Genomic DNA, 16,251 nt, shown 5'->3' with positions numbered 1-16,251 from the left:
AGGCAGAAATAGCATCCTGCAGGATTATGTGAAAGTGTAACTGGCTGGACCATGAAAAGAAAATTAACAATTGTCAGAGTAACTGCCCTGCTTTCTCACGTTCAGGAAGGGCCTGTCCTTACAATTCTGTCAAAACCAGCAGTTCTATTTCTTAACCACAGAGTAAGCGTTGTATCTTCCTGATGTGGCCAGATGCATTCAGTGTCTCGATCTGCTTCTAAAAAGGGGTAAAATCCAAAAGAAATGGACTCAGTTTTTTTCCCCAGAAAGTCATTTCCTTGTTCTGTTTCACTGAAGAATTTTCTAGGACTATTGAAACACTATTCTTGAACATGAAATATTTTGAAAGAATAATTAATTTATAATAATAGCTAAACAAAGTTAAAACAGGAAAATAGGATACAAGCTGTGGATAATTAATACTTATTGAGTTCTAAGTTAGACAAGATGGGGAAGTCATATGTATAAAGTTATCCATGTGAAGTGCTTACAACCAAACAGGGGGAAAAAAATGAACTCAGTACTAAGAATACGGTAAGTTCTATGATACTGAAATATTTGTTAATAGTTCATAAACTTTATAGCTCAGTCTGGCCCAGAGGAGTCAGAAGATTTTCACAGAGGACATAAGAATATTTCCTTTGTTCACTTTGGGGAAATATGAACTTGGTTCACATTGGGGAAAGCTGACAAGAGGTTCTGTCAACTCAGGCTGCTTTTGTTTAGTCACCTAGAGTCGGGAGTTTTGAATTCCACAGAGGGGATACACAACTCCAGCCGTGTCGGATCCTAAGAGCAATGCCACCTACTGTTTCCACATCATGGGAGGAAATCAGGAAAGCCGCAGGAAGCCACAGCCTGCACCATTCGTTTATCTCAACAGACACCTCTTAGAAATCACCTTACTTCTGTCTTACAATATTTGAAACCCTCTACACCAGGCCCTGACATGACACACTTGTCTATATCATGGTCTACAGAGGGCTGAACCTGCACAGATACGCACAGCATGACATCAGGCAGAGCCGTGGTAAGAAAGGGTTACCCTCAGGCAGGTCTAGGAGATTTCTGGTGAGCAGAGCAGGGCTTGGTCCTCTTGCTTCACCAAAGAGGCGGCGTTTCACCACTGAGGGCAGCACAGGGGGTGGCTTCTGGGCCCTGAGAGTTTTTTGAGGGGACTGTGAGGGATGGCCTCCCCACACTCTCAAATCCCCTCCCTCACTGCGCTGTTTCCCTCGCTGCAGTGACCGCAGGTGATGGGAGCCCATCACTGCTCGACGAGCACCACTCAGCCCCCAAGAAACACACCTGCCCTGTCCGGCGTGCATCTTTGCTCTGTGAGTCCAGGACCCCACCCACAGTCACCCCCGCCAGCGCCACTTAGCAGAAGGCGAGGGCCTGCAGGACACTTCTCTGCAGAGGAGGGGAGCTGAGAGACACAGGCTGGAGTCCCTGAGCTAAAAGCCCACTGCTCTCTGCGCCTCGTGGCAACAACAGCACGGAGTCTTGGTGCCAGATGGAACAAGCACCTGCTTCTCGGCTAAACCTGGCTGGACTGGTCAGGGGGCACCACAGGGTGCCCGGGGTGGCTCTCTGGGACAGCTCAGTCCATACATCTCTCCCCTCTTTCCAGCATCTTGGTCTTCTCTGAGCTGTTCTCACAGTTATGAACCAAGGGGAACCTACATGGCCACAGTCTACAACTGACTGGCTGGAGCCTCTTTCTACCAAATCGAGTTAGACAGCCAGTGGCATCACATGATGCAGAAAAGCTCACATTTGAAATAATGACAAAGACATGAGCCAGTATTTCCTGAGATTTTCACTTACACTCTACACTTGGCGGGTATGCTTCTACTTTGTGCTTGCATGTGACTGTAAAAATGGCCCAGTAGAACTTGATGTTCTCTGCTTTTGGACAAGATCCAGGCAGATGTAAAAAGATACTCAAAAATTGTCTACTTTTCCCTCAAAGTTTCTGCTTCTCAAGGGCAGCCTGTTTTTCTTTTTTGTTTTGTTTTTAATTTTTCACAGTTTTCTTTTTATTCAGACATGAGCAATATCATTCTATATTTGACAAAAGAGAACCGAACTGACGAAAGCTTTAAATGTGCTTCTATTATATAACAGAATTTAGTCTAATAATCAGTAGTCTTGACTCACATGTAATTCTGAGAAAGAATCTCTCTGATTCTGGCATACTGACCTGACAGGTGGAGGTGGTGCCACAATCCTATCCTTGAATTCCCAATCCTTTTTTCTCAAAGGATACTTCTGAATTTTTAGTTTCCATAGACTGTCAGGTACATTAACTCGAAACACTGGAATCAACTCAGTGCAGGTGGGCAACAACCACAGTAACCGTCACAACTCCTGTGTCTGAAGAAATTCCTGCTTCTCTGCAACGCCCTGTCTTGTCTCCTGTGTTCACACGGCCGCTCTCCAGATTCATGGAGAGAAGTAAAGCAGAGCTTCTGCATGTTCCAGTTACACTTAATTTCAATGTGGAGCACTGGAAAATATATTCACCGATTCGCTTAATTGTCACTGATATTAGTGTGATCAGTTGCAGCAAAGGAAGCTTTCTCATTGATGGAGATGGGGTGTCACACCCCACTTGCCACGGCATTCAGGTTAGCAGACACTGATTGCCAGACCAAACAATCCCTCTGACCAACGGTCTGTGCAAATGGCTGATTTTCACTTGATGACAGGGTGAGCTGTCACAGAAGCAACGCCTGGGATCCATTGTGATGGGAGACAAGTCTCACGGCTCCTGAGTTCCTGCATAGGTCAAGCCTCCTTTGGGCCATGAGTAATATACTGGTCTTCTCTGACCCTGGGGTCTCCTGTCTCGCTGGCTATCTGTCTACTTACAAGCAAAGTGAAATCTAGACCTTTAGTTTCAGACCTAATGTGTGCACAGACAGAGTACAAACACATCTAGAGCAAAATACAGAAACCAATGTGCATGTGTGCTAAGTCACTGCAATCATGTCCGACTCTTTGCAACCCATGGACTGTAGCCTGCCAGGCTCCTCTGTCCATGGGACTTTCCAGGCAAGAATACTGGAATGGGTTTCCATGCCCTTCTCCAGGGGGTCTTCCTGACCCAGGGATCCAAAGCAATGAAAAACTGACTCACAGGCTCACTTTCAGTTCTGTTACCATCGAGATCACTCACACTCTGCATGTGACCATAAGGACTTAAATACCATCCAAAGCCTCCATGTGGTTTTTCTGCTAGTTCATGCAATGCCATTGGCGACTAGGCAACTTGTCAAGAGATAGAAATCATTAGAAAGCAGGATCAGGATGCTTGGAGGTGGAACTTCTGAGACGAGCATTTGGAAACAGCAAACACTGCAAAGGAAGCCGGTCAGGAACCAGGGACCTCTAAGTAAAGATGTTGATCACAGGTAAGATCAGAGGTCCAAAGTGGCAAAGTTCCTCAGATGTTTAGGCTGTTGATGGGAGAGCCTGCAGGGGATCGTGATGGGTGGACACCTGGGGCTTAAAGAACTGGCCACCTGGGCAGAGTGTCCCCTGGGGGTTCCGCAGAGGCTTCGTAGCAGAGGGCGGTGGGAACCCAGAGCACACACGTGGATGTACTGCCTGAAGCCACAGGTCAGTGAGGGACGGACAGGACCCTGAGCTCCACCTGTGCCTGCTGACGCGACAGTCAGCCAGCATTTTGGAATCCAGTTTAATCTGGGTGGGAGATGTCCTCTCTTGTATCACTTACTGGACAATATTAAATCCAACAAAACACTTGAGCATCTGGAAAGCGCTGATACCCCCTCACACATGCCGTCCTGAATAAAACAGCACACTCCCTCCTCTGAAGGCAACTTGCTTTCATTTAGAAATTACTTTGTAAAATTTGCTTATGAGATTAACTGGAACCTGAATCTTCTATTTTCTCAAGTCTTGTGTTGGAGAAAAGTATTGTGTGAGAAAATGAGTTTATTTTTAATCACAAAAGCAGAAGTTCAAACCCAGTGAATGTAATGGAAAAACCCAACAATTTGTTTTGTCAGGATTTTTCTTGAGATTTTAATACCAATATTTGTCCTTAATTTACCTCAAATGCTGAAACTTTTTAACATTCCAGTTCTTCTGCATGAGCAATTTTATTTTCCAGAGAGAGACGGTATTGAAATGTTTTCATGTCATTGCCTTGGCAACTGAATCCTATATCTTTTATTGTTTTTCAAATTTCATCACGTTTCAAGCAAGAGTTCTTGAAGATAATGGCAGCTAATGCTTATTTATCACCTACTCTGGACCAGGGAGTATTGAAGTGTTTTACATTTACTGTCTCTGTTATTCCTCTCAATGGCTCTATGACGTAAATGTTCCCATTTAACAGATGGAGAATGGAAAGCAACAGAGTTTAACCTAACTGCCCACGTTCACAGAGAATGTTGTGTGAGAATGGACATTGCAACTGAAATCAGACCCTGACTCCAGGGCCGTGAACACTGCCTTTTACTGTTTCAAAGGGGCATTTTCAACAACACCTATGATTTGAAAGAACTTTTGAGCCCTTTTTGAAGGTACCATGTCTTCCTTTTAACAGCTTCTGCTCTTGTCCAACTCACAATGACCCAAGGACCACTGTAAACAGACACCCTAGTGGGGACACTCCACACCCTCCCTTCCCTGGACACTGCATCTGCCAGATGACTCAGATGCTGTTACAAACTGCTTAAAGGTTTGCAATTATACATTCTTTGCACTTATTTCACAATTCTGCTTCTTCTGTAGGTGTCAAATCCTTTACAGGGTCAATCCTCTCATCCCCTTTCATGAACATAATGTACAAAGGTAATCGAGATGAAGAGTCTGGCATCATCTTTATTTTCATGGCACCTTAACTCCCGCCTCCAAGTCTGCACGTCTGCTATGTGACTTCTGCAGTACTGGATCTGGGCTGGAATGCTAGGTCCCGATCCTTGGTGTATTTTCAGAGAGGCCCAGGGATGTTTTTATAAAGTCAACATAAAACGTTTAGTAAAGTCCTCTTGACAATGCATCACCCTCCGTTAGGATGCAATTGCTGTGACATTTGTGTGGCCATTTGTCCTGGGGCTGCATGGCCCCAGGGCATCTCGTGAGATGCTCCGAGAAGTCCAGGCACCACTGACAAGAGGCCATTTCTCTGGAGGCTGCTGGTCCCTCTGGACCAGGTGTTTGGCAGATGGGCCAGTGGTGATGTTACCATTTCGCGTCTTCAGGAAGGGGACCAGCTGTCACTCCTCTTGCAGCACTGCCTTTCAAGTCTCCCTGACTGTTCCCACACCCTGAGTCCCTCACGGTGCGTAGAGTGGACCCCATGGAGCCCGGCACCAGTGTGATCACTCCTTCCCCTTCGTAGCTACCTTGGACTGATACTGCAGGAAGAGTAAACTCTGTAAAAAAGGACTTTATGTCCAGGAGCCAGGCCCTGAGGAAGAACTATTTCCTGGACACCAGTCTGAAATCGGACTGGTTGGTTTTTTTGTCTTTTTTTTTTTTTTTTTAGTTCAGGTACTAAAGATACCTGATTTTACTTAACTTGACTCACAGAAAAATAAGGACATACATAAGAAACATATGCTGAAAAGACAAAAATCCCTACATATCATTCCATAATTTACCAACATATTTGAAATATGACCTCTATTTAATAAGTTAAGTATTTAATTTATTTAACACAGGTCTATTTTGGTGTAAAGAAGTATTGCAAAGTTCTTAAAAGTTATTTTCCTGAGTCATGACTTTATTGACAGCTTACAACACTTTAAATTTTATATTTATTGATTCTATATACACTGTTTTGTGATATTTTATTGTTCTCACTTGCAAAGAGTTTATTTATAAATAAAACCGGGTAAAATATGAAAATTCTTTGAGCCTGTCTGGCACATCATATCCATGAAAAATTAGCTCCCCTTCCCAGTCTCCCCCACAACCTGTTTATAATGAAGGAGAACTTTGCTCTAGTTTGTTCCCTGAGATCTATCATGGCCATAAACAGGTGGGGCAAAATGAGATTAATTCTTGACCACTATAACAAGCTATTTATTTTATCATTGCTGAACTATAACTATTTTATTGCTCATAAAAATCAGAGTTCTGGGTTATACCATATTATGGGAGTCTAAACCTGTGTTGTGGAGAGACCGAGAAAAATTGAGAATGAAATGCCTGGTCCTTGTAAAGATTCAGAAGAAATTCTAAATATATTCCAGGGATTCTAAGTATTTGGTAATGAAGAAAAACCATAAGCCAAATTCACAGAAGATGGTATAGCAATGGTTGAAAAAAATGGTTATGAAAACATTTGTTTTAGGTACAACACCTGTTCTAAAAAATGACTTTATTCTAAGGTTTTATATCCTTGCCTCAGTGCTAAAAACTGTTTATTAAAATGAGAGCTCTCAAAGCATCCGATATTTTAGTCAGTTAAATAGCAACGATGACAAATAATCTGGAATATATCTGACAGATGGTGACTAGACTTACTATGGTGATCCTTGCATAAATGTACAAAAACATCAAATCACAATGTTGTGTGTCTGAAACCAATACAATATTGTAAGCCAACTACACTTCAACAAAAATTTATGCTCTCTACACTTAGGATGCTTTACACAAATCAATGATTACAACCCCCAGAGGGCGGTGCTGCAGTGTGTTGACTCTGTACACAGGTACACCTCTGAGATACCGCGGGCCTGGCTCCAGGCTGACTCAACGAAGTGAGCCAGGCCCGTGCTGCCAGCCCCCCACCCCGCGTGCAGTCACCGTGCTGCACTATCTCACTCCTCTCAGTCGACCTCAGATTTGTCTCCTCTCCCGTCAACAACAGAGCACGAGGTCCTTCCCTCCCACAGAAGAGAATGTAAACGTGACATTGTGCACACTTACCACTGCCCCGACGCTTGTGTCTGAAGAAGCCAAACAGTGTAGGCCTGCAGTTGTTTGCAGACAAAGCGCCCAGAACTAATTTATTCTCTCCGAGTGTCCCTCTCTCCCGCGCCACCCGGTTCTCCTCTTGCCACCTCCAGGCACTCTCTTTGAATTCTTAGGAACGCAACTTTCTCAGTCACTCAAACTGACATCCTTCATGACCTGCCAAAGGCACAAACATAAACACGGTTTTACCACTGAGGAGTTCTGACAACATGCTTCTTGAGGAAAAGTGAAGCGTTTCATTATATGAAAGTAAAAACAAGTCACTTTCTGTAGGAAACAAATTTCCTCAGAAAAAAATATGAAAAATGCAATGTTAACAGCTTCATTTTATAGATCTAATTTGACTCATTTGGTAACTGCTTAGAGTAAGAGGCATAACAAAAAGACATGTTTAGTGTTAGAATATAAATTTTTAACCCAACTTGAAATGATTTCTTCTTAATGTTAGTGAACACAGAGATGATGACTGGTTGGATTATAATAAACATTCCTTTTTAGAAACACAGAATTTAATGATTTAAGGCAAATCAAAATCTTATCAAATATATTTTGGTAAATTTTTAAATGCAACTTCAATACGCCAGTGGGAAAAAAAAGTGAAAAAAGTGAAAGTCACTCAGTCATGTCCGACTCTTTGCAACCCCATGGAATACACAGTTCATGAAATTCTCTAGGCAAGAATAATTGAGTGGGTATTTTCCTTCTCCAGGGGATCTTCCCAATTTAGGGATTGAACCCAGGTCTCCCACATTGCAGGCGGATTCTTTACCAGCTGAGCCACCAGGGAAGCCCAACCATCCACTAATTTAAAGAAAGTATAAGTATACTCAGAGTGTAGTTATTACAATCTCAACCTCCTGGCCACCAGTGTCACAGGATGAAAGATACCTGCCTAGTTCAGGAGTCTAAAGCTCTTTACATAAGCAGGGAGTAGTCTCTGTTCATTTTTATTTGTTTTTAGATAGATTTTCAGAACAGTTTTAGATTGACACAAACACTGAGGAAATGGGCTGGGTTCCCCTAAACTCACCCTCCACTCCCCCCAACTTTGGCGTCGGACGTTAATGCCGCACCTTTGCCACAAGCACAGAACTGATATTGCTGTATTTTGTTATTCAGACGCCCTGAGCTTTTCTCCAACATTCTTCTCTCCCTAGGAGCCATCCTGAGTCTCATTAGCTGTGATCATGTCTCTGACTTTCTGTGATTTCAATGACCTTCCCAATTTTGAGGGGTGCTGACCAGGCATTTTGTAGAAGGTCCCTTTGTTGGAAATTGTCTAATTTTTTTCAGACTAGATTGGCTTTTGTTTGTTTATTTTGTTTTGTGTTGGGGGGAGAAAGAACACAGAGGTGAAGTACTGTTTCCCTCACACAGTATCGAGGGTGCACACCGTCAGCGCAATCTGGCCCTGCCAAGGCAGACCTGGATGACCCGGTGGGCAGCTGGAGTCCAGGGTCTCCACAGAGAGGACTCGGCCCTGCCCCCTGCTTCACCCACTCTTTGGAAGGAAGTCACTCTGCGAGGCCCACACTGCAGGAGGGAGGAGAAGAGTACCTACACACATTACTTGGATTCAATTCCATCAGAAACTGAACCTCTTATCCTCCATGTAATTATTCATTTAAACATTTATATTAGTTTAGATTTATGGGGATTACTTCACACTTTGGGTTATAAACCAGTACTGCTTTAATCATCTTGGTGCCTAACTATTCCAGCTTTGGCCACCCAGAACTCTTTGGGTTGGCTCCTTATTCTGACATACTCCATGGCTGTGTGTGTGTGTGTGTGTGGTGTGCATGTGTGTGTTGGGGGGTGTACATGTGTGTGATGTGTATTTGGGAGTGTGTATGTATGTGGTGTGCATGTGGCAGTGTGTACATGTGTGGGGGTGTGGGGGTGTGCATGTGTGTGGGGTGTGTGTGTGTGCCTCAGGTGTGTGTGTGTTCAGCACTTCCTTACTTTCAGTCACAATATGTTCTGGGTGCAGTCTGTACATTTCTTGCTTGGATCCTAGGACCAGCTGTTTCTCAAAGCCTTAATTACTTTTTTAAAATTGGGGAATAGTATTAGAAACCAAGATTTGGGTACTGAGTGTGCTTGTTTAGATTGGGGTGACTTTCCTTCTATCTGACAAAGCAAGGATTTTCATGGATATATTAATTATTGAGTAAGTGATACACACAGACCAAGTCTGAAAACAGATATTTTCGTATGTTTTGTTCACTTTCATAGCTGTCCACTGAGGTGGGCAAATCTGATGCCAGCTGCTCTGTGGTGATAGAAACTGAAATGTATCTAGGTGATAGTCAAGAGAAAGAAACAAAACTAGAGGACTTAACTATTGGCTATCAGGATGTATTCTACAACTACAATAAAAAAGACACTGTATTATTTTCTCTAAGACAGCTAAAGTAACTGATGGAATTGAACAAGGAATCCATGAACTCATAAGTTTACAGTCTGCCAAGAGTTGACTCATTGGAAAAGACCTTGATGCGAGAGATTGGGGGCAGGAGGAGAAGGGGACGACAGAGGATGAGATGGCTGGATGGCATCACCACTCGATGGACGTGAGTTTGAGTGAACTCCGGGAGTTGGTGATGGACAGGGAGGCCTGGCGTGCCGCAATTCATGGGGTTGCAAAGAGTCAGACACAACTGAGTGACTGAACAGAACTGAACTGATGTATACCAAAGTTTACAGTGCAGTGTAGTGGGGAAAAATGACCTATTCAATGAAGGCTACTGCTGCTGCTGCTAAGTCACTTCAGTCGTGTCCAACTCTGTGCGACCCCATGGACAGTAGCCCACCAGGCTCCACCGTCCCTGGGATTCTCCAGGCAAGAACACTGGAGTGGGTTGCCATTTCCTTCTCCAATGCATGAAAGTGAAAAGTGAAAGTGAAGTCGTTCAGTTGTGTCCGACTCTTTGCAGCCCCATGGACTGCAGCCTACAGGCTCCTCCATCCATGGGATTTTCCAGGCAAGAGTACTGGAGTAATCAGACCAATTGAAAGTCCATATATACAAATGTATATATGGATGAGATGGTTGGATGGCATCACCGACTCGATGGACAAAAGTTTGAGCAAGCTCTGGGAGTTGGTGATGGACAGGGAAGCCTAGTATACTGCAGTCCGTGGGGTCACAAAGAGTCGGACATGACTGAGTACCTGAACTGAACTGATATATAAATGCAATTTCACATCATATAATTAAACACCCAAAAGGGGATAATACATGAGTGGCCTTGGATTAGATAAACTTTTTAAAATAGCAAACATAAATGACTCCATATATAAGAAAAATTCAGCTTTCTTAATTCTAAACCTCAGGCCTATCAAAAGACACCATTAAGAGAGTATGATAGTGATCCACAAACAGGGATAAAATATTTTCAAAACTTGACAAATGAATCATATCCAGAACATATAAGGAAATTTCACAAATCAAAAAAGATGGAAAAGAAAATTCACACAAATTCACCAAGTAAGGAAAAATACAGACTCTTTTAAGAAAATAATTACCCAATAGCCAAGAAAAAAAATCTGAAACATCCTGAACATAATTTATCATCATTATAATGAAAACTAAAACGGCAAAGACAGAACACCCTACGTCCACCAGGACTGAAAGGACTGGCAGCACTGCATGCTGGTGAGACACCGCCACACGGCTCCTGGGAAAGCACCTGGAAAAAAATGCACCTGGCAGCACCTGTCTCCCAGTGTTGCCATCCTACACTCGTGCCCTGAGGGATGAGCACGCATGTCCGCCAAGGGTACATATGTGCCTTCCATGGCAGCCATATTAATGAATCAATATCCAAAACACACAAATGTCACCGGGAACAGAAAGGGTAAATAATCTGTGACATAGTCATGCAACCAAACACAACATAGCAATGAGAAAATGAACTCTTAGAACACACGACGACCAAATGAAACTTACACATTTGATGCTGAGTGGCAGATGTTAGAGGCAAAAGAGTGCAGAGTGTCATGCGATAGAGAAACAGGCAATGTGTGACCAAGGCCCAGGTGTGGTTCTTCAGGATGCACTGTGCATTAAGAACCATGCACCATATGTTTATTCTGTGCTGAGTCCCTGGGAGTCAGAGCAGACAGTGACAGTGGACGAAGGAAGGGCCTCTCTCATCACAACCCCAGGGACACTGAGCAGTCTGTGCTCCTTGTCCTCCAACCGTGAGCTCTGAAGTGTGAGGTCTTCTCCTTCCTCAAGTGGGAAACGACTCCCAAACCAGAAGACACTTGAGGTGGTCCACTGAACCTGAAGGTCTGGCTGCTGCTGAGTCCTCTGAGGCCTCTGTGTGTGTGTGTGTGTGTGTGTGTGTGTGTGTGTGTGTGTGTGTGTAGGGGGTGCCTATGCTAGAATTTCATTTACTAAAATTATTTGGCAATTTCAGTGGCAGGACAAAGTACATGCCACTGGACACATTGGCCGCGAGTCTACACATGGTGACTGTGGGCATGGATGCGTGTGTTTTCCTCGTCCCCTACCCCTCATGTCAGCACCAAATTGCGAAGTTTCCTCTGTACATGACAACCTGTTATTCATAGAGAAGGCATGTATTTTTACAATAAGATGAAAAAATACAATCCACAGGTTCAAAAATTCTCAAATATTACAAACATACAAACTAAATTGAAAACATCTATGTTTAGTCCTCAGGATGACAGGACTCTTCCCTTCCTTGCTGATCACACTTCAGAGTGTGATAAAGCTACAATCACCCGCATTGGCAGGAAGGTGTTACTTCAGCCATCAGTAACTGCCCTGTGACTGTGAGCACCGGCCTCGTGGCCTCGTGTGCATACTTGTGGGATGCACAGAGGCCTCACGTAGCAGCTTCCACTCCCGACATCACTGCCAACAGACAGTTTCAGCAGCCACAGTCTGGCCTGGCCCCTGAGCAGGGACCCACATTACAGGATAAAGGCCTGATGGACCCCCCCAAGGCAGGTGACCCAGACCAACTCCTGCCCCAGGGGAGGGGATGCTGCAGACGGTGGTGGAGAACACGGACGCAAAAGACGAAGTGGGTTAAACTGGAGGTGGGGATTACCACTTGTGTTTGGCCATTAGTCTGTCTGCTATCTTTTAAAAATAACTGACTTTCACCTCCTTGGAGAGCCAGGAACAAGACAGAGTGGCTATGGTGTGGGGCAAACAGGGATCGTGGCAGCGCAGGGGGTGGGCCCCCGCTGTCTCTGCCGACGTTCTGCCCGTTTGCCTTCAGACCTCACGGCTCCCTTGCAAGCTGTCGGTTCCAATCTTCTCACCAGCACCTGCACCCCCGCCTGAGGGACTTCTCTGGCTGAAAGGAATCCTCAGCCTGCCAAGACTGTTCCAAAGACTCAGAGCCCCAAGAAGCAGCCCCAGCAAATGACAGATGGAAGTTAATAGGAAACTACTTCCTCACCCGCCCTGTGCGAAGTCAGGAGAGTGGCTGCCTGTGTGTACAACCTTCGTGAAGGGCGTGAGGGCCCCCTGGGGCTCTGAAAATGACCTACATCATGACCTGGGGGTGGACACCGGAGTTTATAGGTAGGACCAACCTACCCAACTCCACGGTTAAGATTTTTCATACTTCACTGTAGGTATGTGCAAATGATAAGTTTAAATTTTAAAATATAGATAGGATTCTGATTCATGACAATTGACTAAATAGATTACCATCCCAAAGAATCTATTACTGGGTTTACTTTCATGAAACCCCATGGAAATAAGTGTACAGAAAGTACACAGACATCTTTATAACTACAAACAGAACAGGAGTGGGAACAGACTTCTGCCAGCCCCAGGTGGCAGGACATCAGTTCAGTTCAGTCGCTCAGTCGTGTCCGACTCTTTGCAATGGGTGAGATGAAATGGAAGACAAGGGGCACAGCTCGGAATAGACTTGAAGGATCTTCAACAGAGCTGGTTACCAACCACTCAGAAAGGCCCGGGAGAGGTTCACCAGGGATACCAGGAGTCTCACAGGGCAATATGAGGAGTCTGTCAGTCAGCTAAAAGAACTCAAAAACACAAGCATCATGAAGCTTTACTGACAGATGATGCCTGACGTTAACCGTAGATCTGCAGCTGCAGGTGTTAAATCATCTTCTCTGAATACAGAGTTCTTAAAGGAACAGAGGACCTCTGCAGTCAGTCCTGACATGTCTTCAGCAGATTTATGGCCTTTGGGTTTCATGGTGTCAGTGGAACCATGTCAGTGGTATACCACAGGGTACAGAGTGATGGGTGATGATTGTCAGCCAACATTTTTTTCAGGGTGCATATTTACCTTCTGTGTTTTCTAGAAGATACATAGTGTTTGATTTTTCACTAAACGCCTGTTTTCATTTTTAGCTCATTGCTGCCCAAATAGATAAATCACTGCAGATTTATACCACACAATAAATGGCAATGCTGTTGTATTCAGAATGTCAGCTGGGCTTCAACTGTCCACCTAGTCTAAGGTAAGTTAACCCACAGTTTCTGGCCTCCCCTGCCTGCTGGCAGCCTTCCACAGGCTTCTGTGGGGATCAAACACTTGGCATGGTCAGCTGGAGCAGCTGCAGCCCAGACTGTCACTGCAGAATCTTGGGAATGGGGAGAAGAGAGCACAGCCAGTAATTCTTCAGAGTTAATAGAGAATTAAGAGTAGTATCTTTCTTCACAGCAGAAACTGGAACTACAAAGTAGATATCTGTTATACCTATCCTTACTTTAATGAAATTTAAGACTGTATATTGTTAAAACAATTTTTAAAATAAAATGGAGCAAATTCTAAACCAGAAAAATAAATATCAGGACAATAGTGAGAAGTTAGGATGTATGACTATCGTATGTGTAAACATATTCATTAGAATTATAGAGGTTGACTCACAAAGAAATTGTGAAAAGACAGTCCTCTTCAGAATGGAGCTAGTAAGAGACAGTGTGTGTATGTTTGGACTCATAAAACATTTTAATATTTCTGTATATATGTGTATGTATTTATCTATTTATTGTCTATCCTTATACAGAGAGTTAGATAAATAGATGATATAGACAGATAATGTAGATACAGACAAGGATACAGATATGAATATGGACAGACACACTCATGGTCAGGTTGAAGTAGTGAGACAAGGATTGACTGTTATCCAGCTATCTGGTGCCAGATTATGGTATTTCATTGCACTGACAAGATCACTGGATGGACTTACTAGACTGTAGTAGGCTTGCCTGAGAACAAACTCTCGTTGTCTGCCATGTAGAATAAGCCTCACCCCAAACAACATCCACTCTGTGTTTTATGGAAAAGCACCTTGCTCCTCAAGGCAGAGGAGCCCTGTCTAGTGATGGGCTTATTCCCACTGGATCACAAATAAACACAGGTCCAAGCCAGATTGTGCTGCTTCTCCCCGATGATGAAGGATAATTCATAGCCCTCCATCTTCTGGGAGAGCTGCTCAGATGGCAGAGAGAGAAACTATGTGTAAATGAAGGATTCAGCTTGGAAAACAAGGAGTTAAGAGATATTTAATTTCTAGCCTTGCTAATTTCCATATCTCACTCAGAGTTATTTGTTCCTTTTGAGGAAAAGAAAACAAACCCAGTATCAGAAACTACGTCATCTCAATACCTCATATTTTAAGATGATAAAGTTATCACTGTTGTTGCTGTTCAGTCACTCAGTTGTGTCTGACTCTTTGTGACCCCATGAACTGCAGCACAACAGGCTTCCCTGTCCTCCACTATCTCCCTGAGTTTGCTCAAACTCTTGTCCACTGAGTAATTGATGTTATCTAACCATCTTATCCTCTGCCAACCCTTCTCCTCTTGCCCTCAGTCTTTCCCAGCATCACAGTCTTTCCCAACGAATTAGCTCTTTGCATCAGGTGGCCAAATATTGGAGCATGAGCTTCGGCATCAGTCCTTCCAATGATTATTCAGGGTTGATCTCCTTTAGGATGGACTGGTTTGATCTCCTCGCAGTCCAAGGGACCCCCAAGAGTCTTCTCTAGCACCACAAAGGATCAATTGTTTGGCACTCAGCCTTCTTTATAATCCAACTCTCACATCCATATATGACTTAGATGGACCTTCATCATCAAAGTGATGTCTCTGCTTTTCAATACACTGTCTAAGTTTATCATGGCTTTTCTTTCAAGGAGCAAGCATCTTTTCATTTCATGACTGCAGTCACTATCCACAGTGATTTTGGAGCCCAAGAAAATGAAATGTTCATTGTTTCCACTTTTTCCCCATATTTTCCATGAAGTGATGGGACTGACTGCCAAGATCTTAGTTTTTTTAATGTCGAGTTTTAAGCCAGCTTTTTCACTGTCCTCTTTTACCCTCATCAAGAGGCTTTTTATTTCCTCTTCCCTTTCTACCATTAGAGTGGTATCATCTGCATATCTGAGATATGAAATATATCCTGGCAATCTTGATTCCAGTTTGAGTCATCCATTCTGGCATTTTGCATGCTGTTAGTTAATAATAACTGTTAATAACAAGGACACTTGGATATCCCTGGTGGCTCAGTGGTAAAGAATCCACCTGTCAATGTGGGAGACACGGGTTTAATCCCTGGTCCAGGAAAATCCCACATGCCGCAGAGCAACTAACCCTGTGCACCACAACTATTGAGCCTGTGCTCTACAGCCCAGGATCCACAAGAAAAGCAACCACAATGAGATGCCCATGCACTGCAATGAGAGAGTAGCCCCTGTTTGCTGCAACTCAGTTCAGTTCAGTAGCTCAGTCGTGTCCGACTCTTTGCAACCCCATGAATCGCAGCACGCCAGGCCTCGCTGTCCATCACCAACTCCCAGAGTCCACCCAGACTCACGTCCATCAAGTCAGTGATGCCATCCAGCCGTCTCATCCTCTGTTGTCCCCTTCTCCTCCTGCCCCCAATCCCTCCCAGCATCAGAGTCTTTTCCAATGAGTCAACTCTTCGCATGAGGTAGCCAAAGTACTGGAGCTTCAGCTTTAGCATCATTCCTTCCAAAGAAATCCCAGGGCTGATCTCCTTCAGAATGGACTGGTTGGATCTCCTTGCTGCAACTAGAGAAGAGCTAATGTAGCAACAAAGACCCAGCATAATAAAACAAATAAATAAATAAATGTAACAACAACTAAAAGGAAACTTAAATGCATTTAAAACTTCTAACTTATTTTGAGGTCAAAACTTAATTTTACCCTCATTTTACCAGCTGTTAAGGGTATAGAATATCACTCCTGTACTGGAAATGGGTGGAAATGAATCAACCTTTGGAAGCAAC

At 43.8% G+C, this 16,251-nt stretch overlaps 1 long non-coding RNA gene across 1 annotated transcript in view; it reads right to left on the bottom strand.

The window, feature by feature from the left end:
* Nucleotides 1-7,122, bottom strand: part of LOC113903391 — a 67,371-nt gene extending 60,249 nt beyond the window's left edge. The window contains exon 1 of the long non-coding RNA XR_003514090.1: nucleotides 6,916-7,122. This is a non-coding gene — a long non-coding RNA (uncharacterized LOC113903391). The remainder of the gene's footprint in view (nucleotides 1-6,915) is intronic.
* Nucleotides 7,123-16,251: the final 9,129 nt, after the last annotated feature.

The sequence above is a fragment of the Bos indicus x Bos taurus genome, chromosome 13 (genome assembly GCF_003369695.1).
Source record: "Bos indicus x Bos taurus breed Angus x Brahman F1 hybrid chromosome 13, Bos_hybrid_MaternalHap_v2.0, whole genome shotgun sequence".
NCBI classification, from domain to species: Eukaryota; Metazoa; Chordata; class Mammalia; order Artiodactyla; family Bovidae; genus Bos; species Bos indicus x Bos taurus.
The sequence above is the reverse complement of the archived record's forward strand: the minus strand, read 5'-3'. Positions and strand labels throughout refer to the sequence as shown.